This window comes from Scatophagus argus, chromosome 18 (genome assembly GCF_020382885.2).
Source record: "Scatophagus argus isolate fScaArg1 chromosome 18, fScaArg1.pri, whole genome shotgun sequence".
Lineage (NCBI taxonomy): Eukaryota > Metazoa > Chordata > Actinopteri > Scatophagidae > Scatophagus > Scatophagus argus.
Genome location: NC_058510.1, coordinates 10,421,831 through 10,436,178, shown reverse-complemented (window position 1 = coordinate 10,436,178; position 14,348 = coordinate 10,421,831). Strand labels below are relative to the sequence as shown.

The 14,348-nt window shown below is 38.4% G+C and overlaps 1 long non-coding RNA gene across 3 annotated transcripts in view; it reads right to left on the bottom strand.

Moving 5' to 3' along the window:
- Positions 1–14,348, bottom strand: part of LOC124049914 — a 74,210-nt gene that overhangs the window by 50,718 nt on the left and 9,144 nt on the right. Inside the window, exon 3 of one of the 3 annotated variants that reach the window (XR_006841502.1) lies at positions 7,584–7,659. The exons of the other annotated variants lie outside the window; for them this stretch is intronic. This is a non-coding gene — a long non-coding RNA (uncharacterized LOC124049914). Of the gene's footprint in view, positions 1–7,583; positions 7,660–14,348 lie in introns of those variants that run through there. 3 annotated transcript variants of the gene reach the window in all.

Here is a 14,348-nt window from a genome sequence, read left to right as displayed (position 1 = left end):
AATCACATCCTTGGGGAAATTACCTCCAGAATGTTGTATATTGAGTGCACTTTACTGATAGAAACAGAAGCATTTTTGAGTGCTCTGCCCAGCAGTGGAAATGAGGGGCAAATTGTTTTGGTGGTGTGCGAATGAGTACGAAATAACGCCAGTAAAGGAAATCAAGACTATTGTGTTTTCATGCCCATGAGTAAGGAGAAGGTACCCCCACTGACAAACAAAACTGACTTTGTGGATTTCTTCCACTTTTTTTTTTTTAATCCAACAAATCTGACATTCGTTTTAAAGGAATAAAAACAGAATCAGTTTGGGTCCTTTCATAACATTCATGCCCTTTTCTTCCAGTGTATTACTAATGGAGCCCGGCTTTGATGCTCGTTAACTGTTAGCTCACATCGCATGTGCAGTTTAGGTCCAGATATTCTCTGTCAGTTCTGGCTATAGGAGGCCACAGCACATCTTGCACTAATAAAGTGAGCAATCGCAGGGGCACAAAAGTGAAACACATGAATCTGAAACGCACTGGCATTCCCCTTTAAGGATCGACTTTAACTTTTAATCACCCTTGAAATTCCCTTTGATATGTGTTACCGAGAGGAGGAGGAGGAGGAGAGGGGAGATGAGACAACGCAGGCTTTCAACAGCCTGTACTGTATGATGATGCCTGCTGTAGATAGTTCCTCTTTCTAATTACCTAAACTTCAGCTGCGATTTCCTTTGAAGACGGCTGCCTCACAGGCATGATCAGACTGTGACCGTAGGCTAAATCACTCAAACATTCACTACATGTGCTCAGGACCAGTGGGTGAAAAGCTGCGGGAGATTTCAGAAATGATTTGTCATTTCTATGGTAATTTTAAAGCCGAAGTTTTGGGATTGAGTTCTTTGAAGCTGCATTTGAGAAGGGGCCACATCATCCTAGGCAGCACAATGCATGTAATCAAAAAGTGTTCAAGAAACACTGATTGTCATTCAGATAAAGAGTTTTGTTGTTGCAGTTGTTGTTTTGTTTTTCTCTCTGAAGTTCATCTTTACAGATCCATTTATACAGCTGTAGATTTAGCTATGCACTTCACAGTCCAGTGTCTCTAAAATAACATCCTCATTGTAGCAAGGTAGAAAGTAAGAGACCGATGTGGTAAATTGCCATATAGCACATCAGAGTTTGACACAAGAGACCTGAGTGTTTCCCGTCCCTTAAGTGTTTTATTTGTCTAACTCAGACCACAGCTCAACAATAGTTTATTTGCCATAGTGATTATAAAAATGTTAGATGTAATTTTGGATTTTGCATAAACATTCAAGCTCTACATTATTAGGGTTGATTGCATAGATTTTTTCGTTAAGAGTTTGACATTTTACGTATTTGTTTCATTTATTTTATTTATTTATTTCAATTGTGCTTATTTCAGTTTTACTACTCTAATTGCATAATCCCCAGAGATTTTGGATTTACAAGCCTTTTTTTGTTTTTGTTCATCATTTTTTAGTGTTGTCCTAAAACTTTAATCGGGTTGTAAGTACTGGCATCTTGTCTGTTTAACTGAGAGTTTAAGGTATGAATTAATAATTTCAACAGTAAGACTTAATTATACTGAATTTAATGTAATATTAACATCACTTAAACCAACTCTAGTGTTTTTAGTAGGCTGGCCTGTTGTTCTTTGCCCTGTCCAGCTTTATTACAGTAGACAGTAGTCTGAGTCATAATAGATAAAACACGAGTGTGACTAAGAACATCAACAATGTCTCCAACCCATCCAAGTGTCATACTTAGTTGTGATATTGATGCAGCATGAACAACACCGGGACCCTGAAAGTGAGGCAGGTAAATGATATTCAGTAATAATTAATTTTATTATTGAGGCTACTCCTGTGTTTTGTCTACTATAACATGTCAAAATATCTTCTGTGAAAAAAGATCTGTCAGAGTCAAACAACAATACTGAAGCACCAAAATGCCTCCTGAAAGGAAGAGGGTGGATGTGGTGTAAGCTTTGCTACAACGCTAACTGACAAATTATTATTATTATTACTAGAATTGATATGCAATAATGTAATATGTGTTTTCTTTATATTTTCATGTTCCCAATTCAGTCAATATCAATTTCAATAAACTCAAATACATTTTGTATTTTCCTGATAAAAGCCAGTATGTATAAACAGGTGCAATGGCACACTTGTGTTGTTCAAGCTAAATAAATATATTAAGTAGGAATCAATCATCAATTACTCCCCCCTTATCTCCTCGTATCAAACACAGATAGAAGTCTAATTTTATAGCATCAAATATTCAACAGTTGTTGTTCAGTAATAACTTATTCAATTATAAGCCAATATTTGTCACCTTGGCGACAGTGGGGAAGTTAAGTCAGCTCCACCTCCATCATCTCAGCTACTTCACATCAGGCTACTCTTCTATGCCCTGTGGAATAGCTATGCTATGTCTATATTAATTCTCAGCAAATCAACTCAGTGACTCTGCCCTTTTATTAACTTCTTCGCCTGTTGCCATGGAAACCTAAAGGCCAGCAAATATTATGGCATTGGCCGCTTAATGCAAAATGGGAAAATATGGCTGCGACACCCCGTAGGGGTATCACGTGGCACAGACAGAGGTTAGCGCTGCCCATACATCACACATGCTGTCATCCTGAGAGGGTCACAGTAGGGAACGGAAGACGAGAAAATCTGGTCAGGAGTCACTGATGTCCTGGTGTACATCATAAAGAGGTTTGTCTCTACTCTCACATTCTGCTGCTCGACTGCGTTCTTCTTTATGTTATGAAACGTTCCAGTGTCAAATGCTGCTCATCATATCCCACACTACCCCTACTGAGACACTTCTCTTTTACCACATAATGTATTTTTAAGAGCCTTGCTCCATGTTCCATCTATGGAAACATAAAAACACTGAACGGCGTTAGCAAGGACAAGATTGGATAAAGTAATATGAGACTAGACAATTTCAAAGGTTTACTTTAAAAGAAATAAAAGTTACAATTAAAAAAAAAAACTTTATGTATGCAAGATAAAGTACAGTAAGAGTGAGTGAAAGAAAGCTGGAAAAGGCAGTTTTTCCTTCAAAAGTTTAAAAAGAAGTTCAGACCCTCAAAGCAACAGGGAGGTTGTTTCAGAGTCTGTGGGCATGAGAACTAAATGTGGCATCACAGTAGGCTTTAGTGCTGCAGCAAGGAACAGTCAGAGCTCAGCTGAACACAGCGATCGGTGAGGAGGTCACCCTGATGTAATCACACTGTAGCGCAGAGCAGGCTTCGAAATAATTACAAGCAAATTCAAATCCATTCTGTTGTGTAAAGGCTGCCGATCAGGAGATCTTAGTATAAAGGTGATGTGTGTCCTCTATCATTAAGATGTGTAATTAAGTTCTTGAAATAAATGGCTACTCCTCGCTATTACAAGTGACCTCTATAAATGTAAATTGAAAGTAGGCTTTCAGTCTGTAGTTGTGGCTCCAGTTCTGCTCCCAGTTTACGGTGTGGGTGTGGGTGTGTGTGTGTGTGTGTGTGTGTGTGTGGCTATGTATTCTGATTAGAAAATAAAACAAAAATTATTATTCATATTGTACTGGAAACTGGGAAATGCCTGAGGCCCTCTTGCAGCCACTGACTCCCTTAAAACTTAAAAAAAAAGAAAAAAAAATAATTTTTGTCAGACTGAAATAACTACTTAAACCATGACTAATACATACACAAGTGCAGTTTTGTTAAAATAAAAGTTATTTTGATTGTGATGTTGTAACCACCCACAATACTGTGAAAACTGTGAGGCTACAGCACTTGTTTTTAAAACATTGCCTATTGCTGTAAAGCAACTTTTCCTTGACATTGCATCAGTTGTGCCTTAGGGGAGAAAAAAACTGGCAAAGAAGTGCAGAAATCACAAAGAGAGAAAATGGAAGTTTAGTTGACAGCTTTTTTTCCAGAGAGTCAGTTGCTGCTGGTGATTATAGTTATCTCCAAACTCCAGTAATACAAACTGTAGGCCCTTTATCTCCACCAACAGCAACAATAATGCCTTATTTTAATGTTTGGATTCAGGTATTCTCTGAAGTCTGGTGAGAAACTCCGATGTTTGTTGGCGAGCAACTTTTCCCATGACACACCAGACCTTTCTTGCAGCTATTTTTGCTTACATCGTGTAGTAAAACGGGGGCAGCAAAGAGAGACAACTCAGGACTCGGGAGCAGTGATCTGATTCTTCACTAGGTAGCTTCATCACTTATCCAGTTTCTGAGTGGGTGGCAGGAGATGCAGTATGTTGTGTGCAAAGCTGTGCTTATCTCCACAGTAACTTTTGTTTTTTTTAAAGGAGGCAGCAGATGAAAAAATAGACCACAAATTGTAAAATATTCCAACCTGCTGCGTGCACACAGTCTCTATCAGATTGTCAACCAATGGAGGGGAAATTCATCTGTCCTCATCTACTGGACTTGTGGTATGAAAACAATCCATTCGCTTGAGGAGAGAGTGTCTCTGACCTGCAATGTATATTTTACACGTACATGTACACACACAGACACACTAGTTCCAAGGTATTTGAATTTGTGATGTGACAGGGTGTGACAAGTATACATTAACTTCATCATTTTGCTTAAATATGGTTCACATCTCTTGAGTTATCCATCAGAACTGTTAAAGGATCACATCATACAGGATTACAAATTCGTTGTCAAGGAGAAGAGTCTGCCTCATGGCAAAGTAAAAAATTTAGATTTTGTCCTGGTCATAGAAGAATAGACTACACTTTAAGAGATAAAACAAGGGCCAAGGGAGTTTGTTAATCCTGTCTATAGTATATGTGCTCTGTGAATTGGGAAAAGGGCTAAGATAATATTACTAGGTTTTCTCTGGGAATACCAGGGTCTAGATCCACTTCTGCAAGCCATTTAAAGGTCATACACTCAGTACGATCTTCAAATTCTGGGTATTGAGTCATGGTTCCTTGAGGCATTATCAAAGATGTTTTAAAGAAATAGTTCGATAATTTGGGAGAGGTGCCTTTTCACTTTCTTTCCAAATGTTAACTTGAGAAGTTGATACCACTCTTAAGTCTGTATGCTTAATATGAACATAGAGCTAGGAGATAATTAGTTTAGCTTAGTATAGTATAATTGCAGGCTGTAGCTTCGTATTACCATACAGAAATGAGAGTTAATTAGTCTTCTCACCTCATGCTTGACTTTGATTTTGAATAAGAATTTCTGAAATTGTGAAACTGTTCCTTTAAATGAGGCAGCAAAATGTTAGCTGTTACGCTCTGACATGACTGCTCGCCCTTTTTCTTCTTTGTGAAGTACACTGACAGGATATCAAGGCTGAGATCCAAAGACAGTGACATATGGCGTTAATATGATGTTGTCATTTTAGCCTTGTTGGACAATAATTCATATGTCATGAATACTGTAACAAAAAGAACCACGGGATCGATTGCAGTGGCTGCAGTCATTCATGATTAGTTAGAAAGCACAAATCAGTTTTTGGTCACAAGGTCTGAGTGGGAAGAAAAACTTTTTTGACTGGTAATACAAGAGAACAAAATGACTTTTTTTTTTTTTTTCACATGGCAGCCTGACTTGCTCAAACGTGTGAAGAACTCAATGACCCAGGAGGACCTATCAGTAATAATGCTGCTCCTCTACACTGAGTGAGGATTCCCCTGAGGGGTGGCTGAGAGGAAACCCCAGGGCAGAGCCAGGACAAAATATCTCTCGACTTGCCTAGGAAACAACTCAAGGAAAAGTCAACAAGGATCTGGAAAATGACAGCTCGTATGCCCCGGTTTCCCCTTTTTTTGCACTGCAATAAGCAGCAAGCAAACTGATGGATTAATCAAGGTTTGAAATAAAAACCACATATTCACATAATAAAGATGTTAACACACTTTTGTCAATATTGCTACTCTAAAATTACTCAACCTTGTCATAAAATAGAGATTCCCAGAGGATCCATAAATAGTGTATGCGTGCTGGCAGTCATTTGTGTGGATTCATCAGTTCAGCAGGTATAAAATGAGCCCTGTAATTGGGTGCCCACTTAATGTTTTTATGACAGTTTAAGTTTAAAAAGGCAACAGTTTTCATCAGATGAGTACCTGCTGCAATCTTATGCCACAGTGTTGCAGTTCAAAAAATCATTACTGTAACATTTCAGTCATGTGGACTAATCTGTTTTTCAGGACTCGTGTAATGCAAATGAATAAAATAGCATACAGACTTTCCACACCAGGAAGCAGACTTATTATTTTAAGGACCGGAGGGATATCATACTTTTGATGAGACACTTAAAGGCAAAAGTATTCAGAACAACAAAGAATGAAAAATGCCACAGCTCTGATTTCACCCGTATTTAGATTAAAAGGAAACCAAAGTGAGCCTGACAATAATAAGTCTAGATTGGAGAAAAGATGATAGATCAGCACTCCCACTGAAGGTTACAGGCTAGAAGTGTACGTCTAAAAAATGTGTCTGTGGAGCAAATATCAAAGCTTGACACCAAAGCGGCGCACCTTTTCCTGGCACCTGTCACTGAGTTTCTAGTTTGGCTTATGCTCATTTTATTCTGCTAAAAGGTTCTTATTTGCCAGTCCCTGAGTGAACACTTAAAAGAAGAAAAACTGAAGCAGTGGTCCTAACGGGGCTTATTTCCACAGTCCTACTATGAACAAGCATTTGCAAGAACTCAAAGCTCTTGACTCAAACAAACTAACTTGTTGACTGCATAATATTTTTGGCCTGCCTACACAAATCATGTGTTAGTGTAGAATGTTAGTATAATTAAATGCAGTATTCATTGTAGTTTATCCACACTAGTGAACATAGTGTACATGTTTGTTTATGCAACCACAAGCAGCATTGGTCAAAAGCTCACACTAACTGCTGCACAGATTGGCCTAATATGTGACAAGATGTAATAAAACCTTCTAGAAGTCAAAAGGTGAATTCTGAAATGATAAAGGTGGTTATTTTCCAAATTTCTTTTATAGTCAACAAATTTGAATACTTGTATTTTATAATATAAATATTTCTCAGGATGTCAGTGTCAGGCGGTCAGTCCAACATTTGGTGCGAATAAAATTTTGTACAGATGCTCATGTTTCCCAGATGGTGACCTCTGACTTTTACATTTACAGCAATGATGTAAAGTAACAGTACATTTACTCAAGAGCTGTACTTAAGTACAGTTTTACGGTATCTGTACCTTACTTGAATATTTCCATTTTCTGCTACTTTTACTGCATCACATTTGATAATATACTTTGCAGATTCCTAACAACAATAATACACTGTCACAGAGGTGTTGACTCAATTGTTGCATTGTATTGAACTGTATTAGACTGTACAGGAGTTCCCAGTAAAGAGCCCCCTCAGTGTAAACAACCTGTGAAGATGTATCATTTTCCTGAATGAATGGGACACTCCTGCACAGGAGTCCAGGGAGAGACACAAGGGAAAAGACACTTGCAGGGACATGGGACTACAGTGTTTAAGATGGGAGGAGGGGAACTATTGATTACTCTGGAGGATCCATAGAGCTGTTTCTGGCACATCTTTCTTACATACGTTGTGAACAATTATCAGTGTGACGTGTTTTGCTTCCTCTTGCACTGCTTCTTCATCTGTTCTCTGCTGTCTGCTTACTGCATGCATTAAAAAAAACAAACAAGAAAAAAAAGTGTGTTGGATGTTGCAGAGAACCTCTGATGATCAAATATTGGTATGAGAGGGCTAAGTTGACAAATCCATGTAAAATATTTAATATACTGTATGAGACATCAAGTAGGCCTACCAATAAAAGTTAAGCTGAATGTCTCTAGAGAAACATATCCAATGGTTTTATAGGTCAGCAGCAGCAGTTATAAATATAAGTTAGTGAAGGGCTTCAAGAGATTTATGTTCAGGCTTGTCATCATGTCACTGGCTGTCATCATGTCACTGGCTGTCATGTTCTATACTCTTACCTGGGTGCTCCCTGAAGGGACACTGTCCCAACAGAAGGACATGTCCTTCTATTTATGTCTGAGTAACTGAAAATGTTATTAGACTATAAAATACTAATATGGATGTGCTGTCCTCTGGTCTATGGAACAGTTTCATGGTTTTGTAACTCATTCCCTTTTATTTATATAAAAAGAGGATTTTTTTAACAAAAAAAAAAAAGATATTGATCAAATCAGTTAAGATCAAAATAAAGAAATCTTACCACTGATAGAATATGAAGTTCAAAAGAATTCCAGCTCTAGAGAAGACCATAAAAAAGCACTGAAAGTGTAGCTATCAAAAGCTCCTTATTTTCCTGCTTGTTTGTAACTTGTTTATTTGTTTTCATTATCAAAGCAGCTTTTGCAGCTTATAATCATTTCTGGCCATGTTATGTAAGTTTGTACATCTATTGATAATGTTAGTTCAGATTGCCTGAGTGGTTTTATTACCACAAGAACCATGCAACTATGCACTCTCAGAAATAAGTTTTCCATAAGGGCCTCTACCCAGAAGCCTTTCTGGAAAGAAAGGATTCATGTCCTGCTCTACAATACAAGTGTGACATGTCCTTAATTACAAGTTCACACTCCTTCACTTGTATGTGTGATCGCCCGGGTTTGGATTGATCAGAAAGTTTTCAGCAACCTTGAGTCTAGCAAAACATATTTATAGTGGAAACAGGATTATTCTACCACTCGCACTTGTTTCTTGCATTCTTTTTGAAAATACTAACAATACAGCCTGGACCAACAATGAAATGTGCCAATGGAGGCTCTTTATATATGAATTGAAGGACAGGCTTATTCATTTTTTTGTCCACTGTGACCATTATTATTTGCCCATACTCCTCCTGCTCTCACTGAATCCTGTACCTTTTCTGATTGTAGATGACTTATGATTCATCTGGTGTCAAAAGTAGACCTTGGCATGATTCTTCTAACTGTCCCTTTTTCCCTCCATGTTATGTCACCATCACTGGAGATTATGTGAGTTCACCTGCTGAGAACAGCCTGATCTGCTTGGCTTGTGTGTTGTCATGCTGTTGATTGCACTGGTCCTATGCTCACTTTTGAGCCTCTGAGACCCCCAAGCTCACCCTTTCTGTTGGGCTATAGGGGAAACTTGCAATATAACTCCTTAGCTTTGGACTACTCAAGAAAAATCATTAGTGAAGGACAAATGCAATTATTTTCCACACCCAGACCCAGATTACTGCTCTTTCTTCATTGTATTATCTTCCCGATAGCATCCTCTTTTCATTGTATCTTTAGTCTTTGTGCAGTTTGTATAGTCTTGTAGAGTCTCTGTGCTGTGTGTTTAGTCTGCACCGTCCTTGTTCACTATGTATAGTCCTGTGCGTTATGTAGTCTTGCATCAATTTGCATTATGTACAGTGTTGTGTTTAATTTCTAATGTAGCAGCTTGTCCCCTCGAGTAACGCTGTCACTACTTTAAACAGCTGAAATGACAATAAAAACCTTTTGACTTGACTACAAGGTGAGTAATCTCTGATTTAATGGCCAGAATAAAAATCAGCTGATACCAATTTGGGTTCCTTCTGAATGAAAACAAACAGAATGTTGAGCCCTTTTTTCTATAAATCCTACTTAAATGTTTTCCAAAAAATATTCTTTTTCAAATTCAATGACAAAACCATTTTCCTTTAAAAATATCTCCCTTTTTATTGTCCAATTTCATAGTGGGAAATGGACTGAGATGAAGGTCCACAGATTTCAGTCTCCTTTGAAACACTAGTGAATTGTACATGTTCCTGTGACAGCTGAGAAGGATTTAAGACCTTTGAAAGCAACACACAACAGAGGTATGGAACTGTTTCTGAAGGGTGAGTGACGTTGAAGTATTAAATATCAAGTCCTTCTGTGTGAAAGCAGCTGAAGATCCTTGGACACTAAGGCTGAGAGCATAGCCTGAATGGCGTGAGGGTTACATAACCGTACGCTATTGTGAACTCTGGCAGTCATCAAAACCGTTTCTCCATCCTGTTGCACCTACCACTTACAACTACTGCACCAGTCAGTGCAGACTAATATCCTTTCAAATGCGAGAGACAGAAATGCAGACATACACTCAGTATTCCAATATGTTCTAGAACATTGCTTGCAACTGACCGCTGTGGCATGCAAGATAAAAAGGTAGAGCTTCAGTGGCTTCTCTATACATTTCTTTCTAAAAAACAGACATGAACATTTCATCCCCTTGTGATTTTGTGTTCAGTGAAGGGTTGCATGAATGTCTACCAATTTTCATGACAATCTATCCAAAACTCAAAGCCAAAAATGTTTTGAATGCATGTACAAATTCTGTATCATCCACCTAGAATATGTTGAGATGTATGAATATATAATAGACAACTTTGACCTGCTAGCAGTAGAGGAAGGGTCATGGGATCACCAAAGTCCTTCAAACTCATACACTTGTGACAAGTTTGTACAACATTAACTTTCACTCTAGCCAATAGCTGGTAAGGCATTTCACTTCAAATCAATATTGTCTGCTTCACGGTGGTACCAGAGGAGAAAAATCACCAAAGTCAAATGATTTCATCTTCCTAACCCTCCGACTAAGATGTTGAGGTGCGCAGCATGTAAAGCAAAATACTTGCTCATGGTCTTTGTCACTTGATTTCATTAGCTGTCTTGAGGTTTGTTAGACACCAAATGCACTGTGTAAGGCACAATGATCACCACTTTCAAAAACTGGTACACTTCTCAACCATCTCTCATGAAGGCTAAACAATTCGGAAATAAAAAGGTAAAAAAAATGTAACCATTTCTTCAAGGTTCTTTCCTTGTCTCAAGTGACACATATTCATATTCAAAGCTCTGTTCTATGTCAGCAGATGATGCTTTTCAGTGTAGCGAGGGACAAACTCAGGCCAAGTCTTGATTTTGATTTCAGTCTTCAGCTCTGCTGTCTCGTGGATATTCGGAAGCTGCCTCAAAAGGCTGCCTTCAAAGTCTTTCAATCGGAAAGTGATGCCAGCTCAATTGGAACTGAGACACTCCCTTATTTGCCCCCTGGCTTACTGCCCTCAGGGCTCGTCTGGTGTTCTCCAGAGCCAACTTTTTTTCCATATGAAGCGGCGTGGAAACTTGTTGAGCTAAACACTTTTTAGGGGAGCCTCTTTAGTTATTAGAAAATTAAACAAACCTACATTTGTTTCAATGCTCATTAATGTGTAAAATGTGGATGAGACAATGAAGATCCCAAACATGCAGTCAATAGGCTATTGGTTGTTAACAGGATCAGGGGTGATGCATGTTAATGTTAGATATAAATGCTTGAGAAATGCAGTGCTATCAGGTGGGGCAGATCAGTGCATATTCAGCCTAGTCTCCCCAGGACTCACCCTTCCTATTGGCTGCTTCTTCAGAGCAAAAAATTATCATCAATGCCAACCCAGGAACTGTACCCTTTAGAGTGAGACACATTGATGAACTACTGTTCTACAGCACATCATCAGCCTCTGTCTGAGCTACTACAGGGTCAAGTTGCTTTTGTCACCTGACAAAATAGTACATTAATGCAATCCCTATGAAGAGTGTGGAGAAATATTAGCAGCTTTGCTGAGTGTTATTGTTATTACCATTATTTTTCACTCTACACATTAGCAGTGTGACAAGTGACATATGCTTTAAATTACTGTAAAGTTGCTACTCAAGTCCACCTTTCTTTAATTTTGCTGCCATCATGACTGAACACATTACCCAATTAGTCGAACAGAAAAAAATGCACACACGCCATCGTTATTGCAGATTCAGAGAATAAAGAACAAAGTGAAAGTCTGATATCAAATTCCTGTATTGGGTTAGGGAGGCAGGACTTGGGGTGGTGCACTTATTTTCCTGTCAGCATAGCGCACAACCACTTTTAAATCATCTCTGATGAGCATCATTCAGTAGTGCTGCAAACTAATTTATTTTTTCTTACTCCCAGGTCATGTCTTAGCTGTCCTGGGAACAAAATATCTGTCCCCCACCCTAGATGCAGAGAAACATTGACAGACATACTCTGTCTTCTTTTTGATCTAAATTATTACTAGGGACAAATCAGTAGTCACTGGATCTTGATAGGTACTGTTCGTAACCCTTGTTCCACAGTAAAGTTTCTGTCAATACATTTTCCAAGAGTGTCTAAGATTAAAAATTTTGATCTCTTGGTAATTCTAGATTGAATATGAGAGGACCAGCAAAGTCAATTGGCTTAATCAGGCAGGGACCTTGAAAATCTCAACAAAATGTCATGGTAATCTGTTTTGACCTCCTGAAGTTTGGACTAAAGTGAGCACAATCATTGCCATCAATAGAGCAATGCTAGTGTGGCTACTAATGTTGTCACTGTTTGTAATCTGGGGTTTAGCACCAACATTCTGCCAAATGATGTACTCAACATGCTGGCTGTGAATCTGGAAGAGATTTAAGTCTTCCCATCCACTCTGCCTCCCCTTTCTTCTTCCTCATAACAGAAAATGGCCAAATGGAGACAAAAATCTAAAAAAAAAAGTCGGGACCAGCTGCTGAGATTTAAAGTGTGCAGGTGCCATTCAGTGCTGGCAGTGAGCCACATGACAACATTAAATTCATGTTAGCTACTATGCAATTTCCCTCATGCATCGTGGTAGCTGAGATTAGAAATGCGCTAAAACAAAGAAAGAAAGCTCAGCTGTGAATACGAAGCTGGTAGAGGTGTCCTTTATCTGGAGACTGTAAATTGGCAAATGGATTTGAGATGACTATTCATTTAAACTAAACCACTATAATAGTTTATCATATAAAGCTTCTGTCATTTCCCTTGTGAAAACCTTTTCTTGAAATTCTTTAATTTAGTGTTCTCACTCCAAAACTAATGTGTCTATATTGTCAGAGGGCAGCAAGCTCAGGCAGATGGCTGAGGTGTTATGTTACTTTTGATAGACTGATTTTTGATCTGCAGATTTTTGATCTCCAGGTTTTTCAAACTGAAATGAATACCTAATTTGAGTTAAGGTATGAAAACTCTTAACACTTTGTTCACAATTTGTCAGTGACATTAGCTTCAGTAAAACCTCTTCCTACAGAAATCTGTGAAGATCTCTAGGAAAATTTACTGAAGTGATGGACTATCACTATATATTATACTATCACTATATATATATTCTTTCAATGTGCTGGACAAAGTAGGTTGTGTACAGTCCTAAGTCAGCATTTCCACCCTTTACTTGGAACAACTTGACATCAATACATAGCACAATGTTGCCCAAATCCAATTATATGAGGACGATTTCAAAATCTGCAGAACATGGAAGCTTTCTTTCATTACACATAATTTCCAGTAACAAGGAGCTTAACGGCATTTGTTTGCCAAGCTAAGACTGTGCAATAGACATAAGAAAATGAGTGTACGAAATGACAGCTGGTCATTTTATCCAGTGTACTGTGATATAATAAAAGACAATCAATGCAGCATCTGGGGCATCTTAAGACAACCCAAAGCAAACTTGCATGTCAGATTTGTTTTGTGCCTTTGTTATCTTAGTGTGGCAGTGTTCCCTCCTCCTGAATATAATTAATCCCCCTCCATCCTTTTCCAAGCCTACTGACTGTGTCCTCTCTGTAAACCACGACACACCAAGAGCTCAATGTCAAACATGGACTTAGGAAGAAATATCACATCCAGGCTGAGTTTTCAAAGATTAATCACTATAAAAGTAAACTTCTTTTTATGTGCTCGTTGGAGCCTTAATGGTAAGAATGAGTTTTAAGGGAAACATCATGCACTGATTTCTTGTCTTGTCTTTACAATATGTGGTTGATTCACAAACTGACAAAGTGCTGAGGGTCAATGTGAACCAGATGTCCTTACATGCACCTGAAAAGAGAAGGCAAACACAATGAGAAGATACTGCTGGATTAATTTCTCTGTTCGCTCACATAATAGATTTTTTTGTAACCCGTGAGCTGCTGCTTAGATAATCACATCACCTTGGCCTTTTCTTACTTGGCCTGCAAACTCATATCCATACAGAGTGATGCAGCAGCAGCCAAAGCGCCATGAATTAAAAGCTTTCAGCAAATTCGTGACAATGAGGTATTTATACTCCTCATGTCACATCAGTTTTTGTGCTGTGCCTAACCACCCTAACGTGGGGCCTGCATATTTGGAGAGCATTTATATACTCTAGTCTTATAAGTCAATATTTATTCTTTTTGGCAGCATTAAAGGATGGAAATGATATTACTATGGCATGGTGCTAATGACGATGTCTTTAGGTCTTCTTCCTCATTGTCAGGTAACTTGAACAGTTTAACCAGTCTTCTAAACATGCCAGTTTGTCATCAAGCATAAG